At 42.7% G+C, this 16,458-nt stretch overlaps 1 protein-coding gene across 1 annotated transcript in view; it reads right to left on the bottom strand.

The window, feature by feature from the left end:
- LOC126474350 (ubiquitin-like modifier-activating enzyme 5) overlaps nucleotides 1-16,458 on the bottom strand; it is a 146,398-nt gene that overhangs the window by 56,357 nt on the left and 73,583 nt on the right. The gene's annotated exons all lie outside the window — the stretch shown is intronic.

Here is a 16,458-nt window from a genome sequence, read left to right as displayed (position 1 = left end):
ACAACCTATGACCAGCTTAGAGACAGAAGTGAAACTAAACTGAAGAAAACAATTCATGGTGTTTGCTTCAGAACTGCTACAAATTCGTCGGGCAATAGACCGCACTGCTCGAACTGTCAACACATCTGGCACTGCTAAGAGTATCCTACGACTTCTACATCACTGGCAACGGGTTATACACAATGCTGGTGACTACTTTGAAGGTCAGTAAAACTTTGAAACACATATCTATTTTGTACAAGCTATAAATAAATGGTTGCCACTATTAAAGTTCCAAGCCTCATATATAGCATTAACAGATCTTGCATAGCATTGAGAGATCTTACATTACCTCATAGACGAAACAGGACATCAGATGATACACTGAGAACATCTGAATTTCATAAATAACACTAAAATGCATAATCCAACTTAAAGTGCATATTCGTGTGTCCAGATTCACAAAGATGTAGGTCCCAACCTGATATTCAGCTTTTTGGGATGCAAATTTTCTTGGGGTACCGGTACTGTATCATCTTATGTTTGCTTCTTTACTATGGCGTAATGCCATACGTGCAGGAAGATGAAAACCTGTATTTGAAATTTAGCAAACAGTTGAAACTAGCCAATGGTGTGGAATGAAACACTTCATTTCAAATAAATTTACTGCTCTGCGAAAAAGACTAATAAAAGGCAAATTTCTTTAGCAGACCAACAAAAATAACTTCATTGTTCTGTAAGGCAACTAACGCTTGATTACAAAAAATGTGGAAATAAAATATCAGAAAACTGAAACTAATAACATATATTTTAGCATTCCATAATTATGTGAATTTTTGTTTTTCACTTCCTAGCTCCTGGCCACAGAATTATATTTTGTTTTCATTTGAAACGAGAGCTGTAAATAAAGAGTAAACAGCAAAATTACTAAAAGTGGAGACTATTACCCGTCTCCACTACAACTCAGACTGCTCTGTGCATGTGTGAATCTGACAGCTGGGGCATGCCAGAAAAATTTTGCCAGGTAGCATCTGGCTGCTTTTTGCTACTGCTGATACATCTAACACTCCTAACAGTCACACTTCAAGTAGGCAGAAGCAGTAGAAGGTACTGCTCACATGTGACTCAACAGCGCATAGGCAAGAGCCCGTTAGTAACTCTTCAAACGAACCTGATGTGAACAGTTGTGACATCACGGTCAGCGGAAGCAGTATGTTCTTATGAAGAATTGCATAGTCTTCGTCCAAAAGCCTTTGAACATTTCGCTGTTGGAAGACACTTGTGTGTGCACTGTATTTCATTGTTGTAAATAGCACAGTCCCTTTGCAACTTAAATTCTATTTTGATCTTTTTGTCTCGTTTATGTTTTAGGGCCGCAGTATTGTTCTGCAGTGGCGAGATACAGTAACATTCTTCGCCAGACTATCAGTTCTTACCAGTCAAAATCACAAAAATTTAAAAGAAAACTAAAACAATGAAAAATTCCTGTAATTCTAAAAAATTTCCGGGTTTTTCCCAGTTTTCCTGGTTGTCCCAGGGCGTATACACCCTACGTTAGGCGATGCAACAGTATTGCCCAATAAGCTGTTTGAAACTGTAAACTACATCACGGAATGACAGCTATCACCCTACTCTGGATGGATGGCAGCCGCCAGCACAACTGCTGTTCACCCACGACTCCTGCCCCCACCCAGGTCCCCACACATGTGACTTCAATCACACCACCTGCTGCTAATGACCGTTTGACCAGCAGAAAGGATCGCAACCTCTACCCGATTCTGATATCTGAGGTGGCAGTACGTAACGCAAGCGTTGCCTGCCTATACCCGACACACTTACTGCCAGACACTGACCGCCCACCACCCATGTGATGCCGGCCCTGCTGGAATAGTTCTAACTGCTCCTCTGACGACCACCGTACAACCAGAGATTTGGTGAAAACGCTGACAACTGCAGACCCCAAACCCTGGCAGCCACCTGAAGTAGGTGCACCGAGTTGCTGTACCACTTCACAATGCCCATTCATACATGATTTGATTGATGCTAGTTCTCCTGTCTACTACCTCATTGACACTGGGTCCGGCTTATTCGTATTTTCCCATTCCTAAATCATGGCCCCTCTTCCCTCCCCATAAATGCTGCCAACAGTTTAGCCATCCCTACATACACGATGCATACCCCCTTGCTCAATTTAGGCCTTCAACACGAATTTCCGTGGACCTTCACGGTCATGGGCATTACCGACCTCATTCTAGGCTCTGACTTCCTGTCATTACTGTCCATTGGCTGACATAGTGAAATGTTGCTCAGTCAATAGCACCTCCAGTATGTTCCTCTGCCCTCTCCAGGAGACACCACCTTGACAAAGCACTGTCTGTGCGGATGGAGAGGCTTGCATATCCGTGTGAAGCTGAGGGCTATGCTGAAGGTTGAGGACCTACTGCTGGAAAGGCCTTAGCTGCTGGATCAGACTAAGAGTGTCCCACAACGTCCTGTCTTCTTTATCCACTCATAGTCCTTACCCAATTCCCTTTCCCAAACAAAGGTGTTATGCGATCTGTGCTGAGGGGTACTTGGCACATGGGAAGATGTGTTGCAAATGGAGCCTCAGGGATACCGGGCGACCTCCCTAAGTAAGTAGCCTTACACTGCGTGGGGTTTTCATGATGTGGACCGTGTAGATCCCCGAATCTCATGGGACCAAGATGGACATGACAAAAGAAAATAAATTAAAACAAACTGAGGGGCAAACTGAGACCTCAGACACCCAAACATTGGGGTCAGGATCAATGGAATGCACTCCCACTATTGAATCAAGGTCTAGACCTGAGCCGGAAGTGGGAACTGTAACTGAAAAGTTGAACCAGATTAAGATTAGAGCCTTGTCTGGGGCCCAGAAGAGGAAACTCCTCAGGGAACAAAGACAAAAGGAAGGGAAAGAATGGCTTCCCAAACACAAGTGGAAGGAATTAAAAGGGGCTTGAGCCCAAGACCCCCAAGAAAAACTGTCTCAGGTTGAAGGGGATACGCAGAACCCCACAACGTCAAAGACAGGTAACAAGAGGATAAGGGAGAAATCTAAGATTCCCTCCTCCCTGGGTAAGTGAGCCCAGAAAAAGTCGAGGCAAGAGATAGGGAAACAGACCTACAGTACTGCAGTCTCAGTTTTTAAGATGGCAGTTATCCAGGGAGGCTATCCACTGGTAGGCATCACCTCACAGCAGGAGGAACTCGTACAGATGGCCCTCTTTGGAAAGATTGGGGGGGGGGGGGGGGGGGCACTCGTCCAGGACCCAACTTCAGAAGGGTCTATCTAGATTGTGGGGTCCTCATTTTTGTCTGTGGCTTAAGGACAAGGTGCCCATGATATCTCCATGGGAGGATGTGAAGCTGCTGGTCAAGACGGCAGTGGAGCTTCTTAAGACTGCATGGGTATCAATATGGGTACCGAAGATCCTTAAGGATGTCTCTCCAAAGACTGTTTGAGAGAATAAGGATCCAGAACCCAAAAGTCTCAACATAGGACTGGAGAGTAATCAACCGGAAGGCTGTACCGGAAGGACAAACCGTAGTGGTGTAGGTTGGAGAGAAGTCCCTGAAGGCGATGTGAGAACAAGACCTGAAATTGCTTTTAGGGTTCTTGCAAGTCACCGTCAGGGTAATCAAAGACCTCAAAGGCAATGATGGCAGCAAAACGGAGACTGGAGGTGCTGCAGATTAATCTGCAGCACAGCAAAGGGGCCACTGCTGCCATGAACCACTGCCTAGGGATATAGGAAGTAGATGTGGCCCTGATACAAGAACCCTACTTATATAAAGGGGGTGTATCAGGCCTCAGTGGCACTGGAGGTAAGCTAATTTATGCTAGAAATCTAAGAAACTCCAGAACAAGCACCTATGTAAGAAATGAAATTTCTTTCATGCCAATGATGGATTTCTGCTCCAGGGACCTAGTGACCATCAGTATGCAGCAACGTGAGGAAGGTATCACGAGGGAAATTGTTTTGGCATCCCTTCCTTATGAAAACAGCTCTCCTCCTCCTCTGGAGGTGAAGAGACTGACAGAAGCTTGCCATCGGCAAGGTAACCAACTGTTGGTTGGATGTGATGCCAATGCCCACAACTTCGTGTCGGGCAGCAAGAACACCAATAGTAGAGGTGAGTACCTTCTTGAATTCCTCTTGTCTAACAGCTTGGAGGTCCTGTATAGGGGCAATGAACCTACATTCAGGAATAGCAGAAGGGAAGAAGTAACCGACATAACTTTTGGCTCTATTATGATGGGCAGCTATGTCAAACAATGACGTGTGGCATCAGAGCCATCCTCACACATTAAATGTGTACATTAAATTCAAAGTTGAAATGGGAATCAGACAGACCACGGCCTATAGGAGTCCCAGGAAAACAGACTGGGAGACATATAGGAGGGACCTTGACTTAAGCTTATCATAAATTAAAACCTCAATAAGGAATCCAGTAGAGTTTGAGGAAGTAGCAGAGGTCGTTACCTCTGCCACAGTGACCTCATACCAGGACAACTGTACAATCACTAAGAAGTGCACTTATAGGAGTGTGTCTTGGTGGAACAATAACTTGGAAACACAAGGAAACAGGTACAAAGACTGTTTAACCTTGCGAGACATGGAGGACAATGCGGAAAATATCGTGAGGCCCTTGTCAACTACAACCTTGCAATTAGACAAGCAATCCTGGAAGGCATTCTATGAGGACGTGGAGAGCATGGCTGCTCAAGCCAGACTTCACAGAATCCTCACTAGAGTACCAACTAATCCAGGAGGTACGTTGAGGAAAGAGGATGGGGAATATACAAAGACAGCACATGAGATGCTGGAACTGCTCCTCAAAACTCACTTTCCTACCAATCAGTCTGTCCTCCTCCATTCTTAAAATGCTGGAAAAACTGGTTAATGTACATGTTGGGGAGAGGAGGCTAATTATGGACACTCTACATTTAAACCAACACACATATCAACCAGGTAAATCATGTAAGACAGCTCTCCATCAACTCATTGGGAGGGTGGAGAAAGCACCTCACTTTCAAGAAATAGCCCTCTGCATCTTCCTGGACATCGAGGGAGCCTTCAGTAACACAACCTTCAATTCCATGGTAAGGGCAGCAGAGGTGCATGACCTAGGGACCATTATATGTAAGTGGTCTAGGGCCATGTTTAGTGGAGGGAAGGGAGAGGGTACCATGATGAATGAAAAGATAGTAATTAACACCACTAGAGGTTGTCCACAAGGAGGAGTTCTGTCCCCTTCATTGTGAAATCTAGTGGTGAACGAACTCACTGAGGAACTAAATTCCACACAACGCTTTTGCCAAGGATACGCAGATGACCTTGTCACAGTAATACTTGGCAAATTTACTGACACAGTTAGAAATATGACACAGGATGCATAGACATTGTGCAAGACTGGTGCATTAAACAGGATCTAAGGGTTAATCCTAAGAAGACTTCTGTTGTGCCATTGTCGAAGAGGCATATCCAACACTCAAGCTGGAATCTGAAGCTCTTCGACGAAACTCTACCTGTGAAGGGATCGTGAAATATCTAGGGGTAGCCTTAGATGAGAAACTAACATGGACCCCTCATATTAAGAACATCTGCTCCAAGGCGAAAGGTACTCTAGTGAGTACCAGAAGGGCTTGTGGCAAAAACTGGGGCCTAGCCCCCAGGGATATGCACTGGATATACACCACAGTGGTTAGACCTAGGATTTCCTACAAGCCAATAGTGTGGTGGAAGAAGGTAGAACAGCAGGTTGCAGCTAAGGAGCTTGCTAAGGTGCAGAGACTGGCCTGCTTAGCCATAACAGGCAGAATTAGCAGCACACCAACTGCTGGGATGGAAGCCATGCTGGACATACCCCCACTACACCTTTGGGTCACAATGGAGGCAGCAGCTGATGCATACAGACTTAAAACTGATAAAAACTGGATCTCATTGGGGTATCCAGAATCACACACTAAGACAGTGAGTGAGGTAAATATAGGAATGGCTGGGGTAATGCTGGCTGACTATATAACAACTCCAAACTGTTTCAACAAGCCTTACAATATAATAAATAATTGGAAGCAGGGAGCAATGGGAAAAAACAGTTCGACACTGTATGGGGGACACTGTTTGGTTCACCGATGGGTCGAAATCAGACCAAGGCGCTGGGACAGGGGTGTTCAGGGTTCAGCCAAGACTGGAGGGCATCATCTCTCTAAGAAAACTGGCCTCAGTATTCCAAGCTGAAATTACTGAAATCAGGGCATGTGTGGAGGAGAATATGCATCAGTGCTACAATGACTGTAGCATCTACATCTATTCAGCCAGCCAGGCAGCCCTGAAATCATTGGCAGCTCCTGCAACGAGATCTAAGATTGTTGCAGAATGCCACAGGGCTCTGGTGGAGCTAGGGAGATGCAATAGGATAAACCTAGTGTGGGTCCCTGGCCACTCAGGGATCTGTGGCAATGAACAAGCTGACAGATTGACCATGTTGGGGCAACAACTCCAGTCATTGAACCAGAACCTGACCTGACAATCACCAAGGCTACGATGAAACTAGAATTACGAAACTGGCTTAGGAAACATCAAGTAGAATACTATAAACAAAAACATGGTAAGGTAATGATGTCTAGGCCGTGTTTTAAAAGAAGCTCTGTAATCCTGGGATTGAACAGGAAAGAGATGAAACTCATGACCGGACTGATGACTGGCCATGGGAATTTCAAAAACACCTACATACAATGGGTATAACAGAAGAAGACCCTAAATGTAGGATCTGTGATGAGAGTGAAGAAACTGCATCACACCTAATCTTCGAATGCATGGCATTGTACAGCAAGATATACAGAATTTTTGAGACAACTAGACCTGAAGAAATTTTGTCTAACAAAAAACTGGTAAAGGGACTCCTTGCACTATTTAAGGGCATTGGTTGGCTATACTAGATATACAGGGAGTGATACTGCACAATAAACTCGGTTTTGGTGTGGGTTGGACCAAAGCTGTTTTAGCTTCCCTGTCAAAATCAAATCAATGTTCCTCTGCTGCAGCTCCCATTCCACCACATGTTTTGCCATGAAATAGCTGGCAATTTCAGGGCCATATGCTCAGCTCCTTGCTGAATTCCCCTCCTCACCCAGCCATCTGATGCCTCCTGGAATGTTCAGCATGACACTGTGGATTAAACCATCACCACCCATGGGCCCTGGTTTTCTGCCACATCCACTCCCTCCCCATTCACAAGCACAAAATTACACAAAGGGAGTTCGAAGAGCTACTCACCACCAGCATACTTCACCCTTCCAAAAGCCCTTGGACCTAAGCATCTCACCTCGCTCCCAACGATGACAGTTCCTGGCACCCTTGCAGTGATTACCACAGACTCAATGCCCACACCATTCCTGACCATTATCCTGTCTCACTCATCTGTACCTACAATGACGCCATCTTGGGAACTACTATCTTTAATAAAATAGATTGCACTAAAGCCTACACATGAACTCCAGTCCCCCAGGCGGACACTGAGAAAACAGCCATAATTACACCTTTCAGCCTGTTTGAGAGTGCACTCATGACATTCGGCCTCTGCAGTGCTGCACAAACTTGGCAGCGATTTTTGGACAACATTCTGCAGGGCACACCAACCTGCTCTGCCTACTTTGATGATATACTCATCAACTCCTGGGACCATACTGACCACCACCAACCGCTACACAAACTTTCTTCTCACCTGCAGAAAGCTGGAGTGATTCTCGACATCGTAAAATTCATTTTCAGGGCGAGCGAGGTCAAATTTCTCAGATACTTAGTCCCTGCCACCGGCTCCTGCCCACTACCTGGAACAGTACAGGAAGTAGTGAACGTTCCACACCCTACTGCCTTCAAAGGCCTCCGGCGTTACATTGGCATGGTCAATTTTTTCCGTCAAGATCCTAAGGATACTGCTACCACCCAAGAGCCCCTTACTACAGCACTCTGTGGTGATAAAAACAAAGGGAACAAACTGGTCCCTTGGACCCACACCATGATCAACAGCTTTGAAAAAATAAAAAGGGACCTCACTATTGGGGGTCTGTTGGCCCACCCCACCCAAGTGACACCTGCACAATATTGGCAGATGTGGGCCAGACAGCTATTGGGGCCATCCTACAGCAATGCATGGATGTTTGGCAACCGCTCATGTTCTTTTTGTTTAAGATCTCCAGTGCACAATGTCACTGGAGCACTTAAAACCACATGCTGCTTGCAGTCCATGAAGCCATCCAGTGTTTCCGACCTTGAAATCAGGGGCGCATTTTTACAATCTTTACATATCACCACCCCCTTGCCTTCGGTTTCTACAGGAAAAACATACGCCAGATCTCACCCTCACAGTTTAGGCTACAGGAGTACATTTCATTACTGACATCTACCATGTTGCCAGCATTAATAACATTGTAGCAGATTACCTTAGCCACTCCTGCACCATCACCCAACACTTAGGTTACAATGCCCTGGTCGCTGCTCAAGAGGGAGACCTGGACCTAACTCACACCCTTCAGAATGCTGACTCTAGCCTCAATCTTCAGCTAAGATATATACCCACCTCCTACCATAAAATTTTGTGACATTCTCATGGATTTTTCACAACCTGACACTTCTAGTGATCACACCTGGCCTTTTCTCCCACTCACCTACCAAAAATAGCATTTGAGCATGTCTGTAGCTTCACACTACCAGGTATCTGCACTTCTGCCATCATTATGAAACAAAGTTTTGTCTGCTGGGCATTCAATGTGATGGCAGCAATTGGTCCCAGTTCTGTATACCATGCCAGCATGCCAAGGCTGGATGGCAAATTCAGTACCCCACGGTTGCCTTTCCCCTCATACATCATCAGTTCATTCACGTACACTTCAACATTGTCAGCCCACTACCCTCCCCCTTGGTTGTCAATATCTGTGAACAATTACTGACCGATTTATGTACTGGCCAGAGACCATCTCCCTATCTGACATTTCAGCCAAAATTGTGGCTTTAGCCTTCATTCAGACCTGGGTCTCCCACTTTGGATGGCCCCATGACATCAATACGGATCATGGGTGCCAATTCATCTCCGCCTGCTTCCAATCTCTGACAGCCACCTGTGGCTCTAATTTCCAGCAAACCACCAGCTCCCACCCTGCAGATAATGGCATGGTGGAGCGATTCCTCCATACACTTAAAGCCACCCTTACATGTTATTCTTCTGCATGGTCTGCTGCCCTACTCTGCTGCCCTACCCCTGGTACTTCTAAGCCTGTGGTTTGCACATAAAACTGACCTACAAACTACTGCTGCTGAGATTGTGTACGGACGTACCCATCATTCCCGGTGATTTTTTGGAAGCAACCCCATTTCCTCCTGCGGCATCATGCCAGGTTATCCTTAATTAGCTCCAAACACCCCTCTGCACTGTTGGCACAAGTGTTTTCCTCTCAGAGGGGGGAAATGTGTGGCGACTCCTTCCACTCATCACGACTTGTAGCAGCGATGATGTACTGCGCTGACCAAAAACCAGCAACCAGCAAAGCTTCTGCTAGCAAAGGTACCACCACACCTCCCAAGCACCCTAGCTGCTCACTTTCACGGCAGGTAGACCTCCGAGTGCCATATTCTCCATGGGCCATACACACCAAACTGTCATGCAACCAGCCTCTGCTTCCACTTCTATTAGGTAACATCTGGCTGTGCTCTCAGCAACCTGCCCTGGACAATGCCATGTGGTTCATATCATTAGCTGCATTCACGTTTCATGGTTTCCTGTAGTCCAGTTAACAAGTGCTACCATGTCTTTCACATTGCCTTCCCGAGTTGCATTTCTTCAAGGGACTTCCTTTGACTGCGGCTGTACAAAGTCTGATGCCAGATGCCCAGTTCATCCCCCCCTGTTATCAGCACCTGGATTACTGAGTGCAGTGTAGTTTACTTCAGTGGGTGCCAGAAGTACCAGTCAGGTTTATTACCATTTCATCCCCAGCCATTTTGGCACCCCTTTACCGCCAAGCGCACCACTGAAATTAGTTTTCTCCCTGACTGTACTGGCTTCCTTGAGTGCCAATTGAGTCTGTATTACTCTCAAACTTCCCCTTTTTTTCCATGAATACATAGGACTTATGTACGAGCGTCACTCCAACGAAACCCTGCATTAACATCCCCCTTCTCAGTGCTTACCTTCTCGCACCTCAAGACAACATCAAACAAAATACTGTAAACTGTATAGTAGCTCGCCCTGTTCAAAGACTCCTCCATGAGCTAGGACCCCCTTGATTAAGAGATTGTAACCCACTAAATTTTAGAAATAAATACCTCACAAACCAGCTCACGTCTCTCTTTCAGAATGTCTCATTATTTATTGTTTGTTCTTACTAATTAGTGGCCCTCCTAAATACATGTTTGCCCTTAGGAGAACAGTCTGTGGTATTAGGTAAATAGTACTAATCAAATTCAGATTAAGGTACCTGCAACATAGGTTCCATTACAGAAAAAAAGTATTTAAATATGCTTGCAATAATAAATAAACAAGCAGACAAATAAGAATCTAAGAATATACCCAACTATTACAGGTACATGGTTTTTATTCATCATGGTTCACGAAATCCTATACAGTTTAGAATGGCCCTTGCAATAGAACAGCCTTAAGCACTTTTTAAACAAGAGTTCATCATCCACTAGATAATTTATGAAGGGAAGGCATTAAAAATCTTACAGCCATTAAAATTGGATCACTGAAATTGACCACACTCAGTTTTGCATGCTCACTGTGGATATCTTCTTTTCTTCTAGATCATGACTGTCATACGCACTACTGGGTATTTAAAAAAAACTTCTCTCTTACAAAACAGATAAGTGGCAATATATGTTGTGTAACAGATGTTACTTTGAGGCCCTTGAAAAGATTTCTGCATGAGGTTGAAGGGTGGATCCCCCCCCCCCCATAATTGTTTCTGTTTACACAGTACATTTTTAGCCAATGCCAGATTTCTGCAAAAGACTATTCCAGGGGCCATAATGGCATGAAAATAACCACAATTGGCTGCTTTATTAATTTCTATATTTCTATATGAGCAAACAATGTGTAAAGCACATGTTAAAGGAAACAATCCTTTGCACACATCCAGCATGTGAATGGTCAGTTTAGTTAGCTATCAATATGTAATTCCAGGTATTTTAAGTACCCACCCTTGTTTGTTTGCTGGTTGTCATGTTTTTCTCCTATTTCTTTATCCTTAAAGGTTGTGTGAAACTGAATAAAGATTATTTCACTGTAATTAATAGACTGACCATTTGTGTTAAACAAGTTCACAATACTCGTAAGAAATTTATCATCTGAAACGTCAAGTTTATTTAATGAATCATCAGTAACATCTTAGTGTCACCAACAAAGATGATAAATTTACAATATTCTGTATAAAGAGGTAGGTTTTTAATAAAAATAACAAAAAGCAGGTGACCTATAACTGAGCCCTGAGGCACTTCACCTGTGGTGGTACCCCGTTATGATGAAGCTGGAACACCTTCTCCACTATCCAATAGATCTTTCTGCTTTCTTTTAGAAAAGTATGAATCAAGCAACTATCATGCTGCACCACTGGTACCTAGATACTTAGTTTTGTTTAATAACATTGATGATGGATACAGTCAAAAGCTTTTGTTAGGGTACAAAATATTTCAGCCATCTTCAATTTTTTATTGTAGACACCAGACAGGTTGCCAGCAAATGCAAATGTTTCATTTTCTGTTTCTGAAATACAAACTTATGTTTGGTGATTATACTATGACCCCCAAGGTGTTTAATACTCCTGGCATGCATTAGTTTCTCTAAAACGTTGTAAAATTCATGAGCAGTGAGATTGGCCAACAGTCAGCAGTATCTGCCTTCTTCTTCTTCTTCTTCTTCTTCTTCCGCACTACAGCCCTTGGTGGGCCTTGGCCTTCTCAACAATCTTCCTCCATATCTCTCTGTTCTCAGCTTTTTTCTTCCATCCACAAATCCCTATCTTAGCAAAGTCAGCCAGCACATTGTCCATCCAGCTAGCTCTTGGTCTACCATTCCTTCTGTTGGAATACAATCTGGCATTCATTATTCATTTTGGCATCCTGTCTTCCATCATCCTCTCCATATGTCCTAACAAATGTATTCTTTGAGACTTGATAAATTTCACTATATCCCTCCCTTGTATAAGTTCTTGTATTGCATAGTTGTATCCCACTCTCCAGCCTTCTGCCTCTCTCCAGACCCATAGATTTTTCTTAAGACTTTCCTTTCAAATGCCCTCAGGCTGTTACTGTCTGCTTCTGTCATTGCCCACGTTTCTGATCCGTATGTGGCAACAGGTTGCACAAGGGAATAGTATACACTCAGTTTAGTTGTTCTTGTAATTAGAGAGTTATTGAGTATCTTTAGGTTTGCATAATAGGTTTTGTTTCCTGCTTGTATCCTTTCTCTTATACATCGTCTCATACTATTATCATTGCTTAGGAGGACACCTAAATAATAGAAGCATCTAACAGCTTTGAAGCATTTATCAGCAATCTTCAGGTCTTGTGGTGTCTTCTAGCTACAGAATTGGACAGAACCATATATTTTGTCTTGCTTTCATTTACAATAAGTCCAATTTTTGTTCCTTCTGCTTCCATTTGTCCATATACTTCTTTAAGCAATGTTAGATCCCTTGTCATGACGGCAATATCATCTGCATATGCACATATCTGACTGGACTTCATCATTATGGTTCCTCTTTTATCTACTTTTTGTATGATACTATGCAGTACTAAGTTAAACAGCATTGCAGAGAGGCCATCACCCTGTTTCACTCCATCCTAAAAGTCAAACTGCCGGGTCACTCTGTTATTCACTTTCAGTTTTGCTTTTGTGTCATTCATTGTTAGCACAATTAACCTTCTCAGTTCATCACAGATGCCAAATTCTTTCAGCCCATTATACAACGCTGATCTATTAATACTAGCAAAAACTTATCTAAAGTCAACGAACAGGAAGTGAAGATCTGTATCACATTCATGAAATTTTTCAGTTATTTGTCTAACAACAAACTGGTCTAATGTACCTCCGTTTGGTCGAAATCCACACTGGATTCTCCGAGCATTTTTTCGGTGCATTTCTTTATTCTTTTGTTCAGCACTCCAGAGAAAATCTTATATACCATATTCAGTAGGGTTATGCTTCTATAGTTTTCACAATTGAGATTTTCTCCTTTCTTATATATTGGACATATTATTCCAGTCTTCCACTCCTCCGGCATGCTTTCATTTACCCATATGTTCTTTATTAGTTAAAATATTTCATGTCTTAGAGGTTGCATACCTGATTTTATTAGTTCTGACATGATTCCATCTTCACTGGGTGCATGGTTATTTTTTTTAGTTTATTTACCACCATTTCCACTTTCAGCATTGACAGGTTTTGTGCCTCATCCCCTTCAATTTCTCTTGCCTCTGTGTTCTCTTCCTGTTTCTGTGTGCCTCTTGGGGCCTGACCTGAGTTTTTGTTGAGCATATATTCAAAGTATTCTGCCCACCTCTGCATTATTTCTTGTTCATCTCTTGTTATCTTGCCATTTCTGTTTTTGCATGCATTTTGTTTGGGTTGAAATTTTTTTCTCATCTTTCACATGGCATGATAGAATTTCTTAGTTTCATTCTGTTCCTTTAATTCTTCTTTGATTTCAGTCATTCCTTGTCTTTTTCTTGCATATTCTTTGGGTATTGGATCTTAATTCTTTGTACATCTCCTGCCTATATATTGGTTTCACAACTGCATGCTCAAGCCTTTCATGAAGTATTTCATGTTTAAGTGATGCATCACAAATACGGCACACTTTTAACAGCTTATTAGATATGTAGTCAACTCTAGCAAAGTTTGTAGTTTCTAGAGATTTAATGATTCTTTCACTTCCCCATATAATGACTATTGTTATATGAATATGATGTACTGTACTATGTAAACTGGCTTTCATGGCTTAATTTATGGAGCCTCATGATCCTATTTGTTCCGATATTATCAAAAAAGTTTGCCGAGTATATCAGCAACTTTTTTTTTTCCTTTTTTTTTTGTCCCTAACAAGATGAACCCTCACTTTTTATTTGGATATTTTCTCTACAAGCTGCACTTACCAGTTTCCTTCTGTACGAAATCCCAGATAGTTTTTACTTTACTGTTTGTGTTATCAACTTCTGCCATCGTGGACATGTTTTCCAATGCCTGTATGGTCCTATTAGGGATTCTATTGTCCAGTTTCTAATATCTAATCATATTGGAAGAATTTGATTTCTTGGCTACTGCATAAATCTCCCTTTTGTTCCACAAGAAATTTTGATGACTTTAATCATCCAAGGCATTTACCCTGACTTAAACACGTTTTCTCTAATTACCTTTTTAGAAAATATTTTTTAACACAGATGTGTAAGATAATTAATTAATATATTAAATTTGGAGTTAACATCAACAGAAAGATAGACAGGAGACTACTCCACAAGCTGGAGATGATGATTCAAGTTTTACATAGTGTGGGTGTTTATAATACTCAAATTTTCCCAAATGAAATTTACTTTTCTCTTCTCATTTACTTGGTTTATGGTGAGGAAACGTCCATCATGATCAGAGGGGCGATTTAGAGTACTTTCGACAGTTATATTATTATATCTATCCTTATCTATAACCGTGTTAGCTACTAAAGTACCATACTGGAACTGGCTATTACTTTACTTAGAGAGTCTATCATTGAAGTTTTAAGAGCACAGGTGTTCATGGTGTATGAGGTTTGTAATATCTGTTAAGAAGTTCATATTAAGTTACCCGTTGCAATAAATGAAATAGTTTTTCTAGACAAGTGTGATAAGAATGATACACTGCATGTTAGAAAATCATTACAATTTCCAGCTGGTACCCTGCAAATCGAGAACACAACTGTCGCAGTATCTGCTGTTATCTCGATGCCACACACCTCACAGTAGTGGTCAGCACAGTTTTTCCTTTAATCTACAGATCTTCATACTATATTATTTCTAGCAAAAATTGCAACTTCACCAATTCCCTATATTATATCTTCAATAATAAGCAGCTAAACTAAAGTTTTCAGTCTGTAACATGTGAATTCTGTTTGTAGTATTATGATCAGAAACATAGTACATCAAGTTCACTTCCACATTCTTCATCTTTTAGATGTATTACCATTCTGCTTCTGGTACTTGAGGCTCCTTTTGAATACACAATGGAGATCATTTGGCACCCCCACCCCCTGGAGCTCACACCATCTGCTAATGTAATGTGGCCCCTACTAGTGGACTCAACATCAAATAGCAAGGCTTAGTAGTAGAGGCTTATAGGCAGTTGTAAGATGATTCTTATCAAAACTAATGGATGGCTAATATGACACTCAGATTCCTATCAGTTAAATATTAAGCTGTCCATTAGGACAAATGGCCACTGTCAAACCATGGCCAAGAGAAAACTAGACAACTCTGTGGCATAACATGCTGCTGAACATAACATGCTTGATTTCAATGGCTTCTTCACTACCTGAGCCATCTGGATCCTCCCCTCCATCACCAGCTTCTCTGAACTGTGCAGATGGTAGTTACCCTTACATTAATCATCCCAACCTCAAATAATGGTAACATACTGTCTACACACCCTCCACCCAACAGTTTCCACCCCCCGCCCCCCAGTCTCTAGCCTATCATCTTTCCACATTCTCATCTCCCACCCTCTTTGTTTGCTGCCGTCTGCCAATGCACCCACCCATCTCTCCCTGCTCCTCTCCTTTTTTGCTCCATTTTCCTCGCCTCCCTGCCCCATAACCTCCTGACACTGCGCCCGCTGGCATTCTAGTTCCTGCACACTTCACCTGACAGCGCTCCTCTCTCTCCCCCCACCTGTACACTGCTATCTGTTTCCCTTCCCCGCCCCCTCCAGATTGCTATTTCCAATCCATGTGATAGTTGCATCCTGGCATGAGCTGCCGGAGTTGGCAGTTGTGTGCATGAGATGTGGTTCCTTGTGTAAATGAATGGGTTGTGTTTCCCTTTTTCTGACAAAGGCTGTGGCCGAAAGCTTATGTGTATGTGTCTTAATTGTAGCAGTCTGCAACATAAATTGACATCTTTACTATAAGTAGCAATCTATCTTTTCCTATATTCTTGTAAATATTAAGCAAACTATTTACGACTTGTATCATCACTGCCACAGAATTTAGGCTTTCCACACAGAATGTTGTGATTTAAGCAGCCACATACTCTGACACACCGCAGAAAAATTCAGTTGTTGAAATTTTATCATTTAAATATTTCATTACACGGATGATGAATTGATAGAGGGCATTTTCAGTGGAAAGGGGCCCTTACAGATTAAGAGCTGTTTCTGATGGGAAAACCCTGCAGCAACACTACCTCCATATAGCTCCCAATATGCACTGCCCAG

This window comes from Schistocerca serialis, chromosome 1 (genome assembly GCF_023864345.2).
Source record: "Schistocerca serialis cubense isolate TAMUIC-IGC-003099 chromosome 1, iqSchSeri2.2, whole genome shotgun sequence".
NCBI classification, from domain to species: domain Eukaryota; kingdom Metazoa; phylum Arthropoda; class Insecta; order Orthoptera; family Acrididae; genus Schistocerca; species Schistocerca serialis.
The sequence above is the reverse complement of the archived record's forward strand: the minus strand, read 5'-3'. Positions and strand labels throughout refer to the sequence as shown.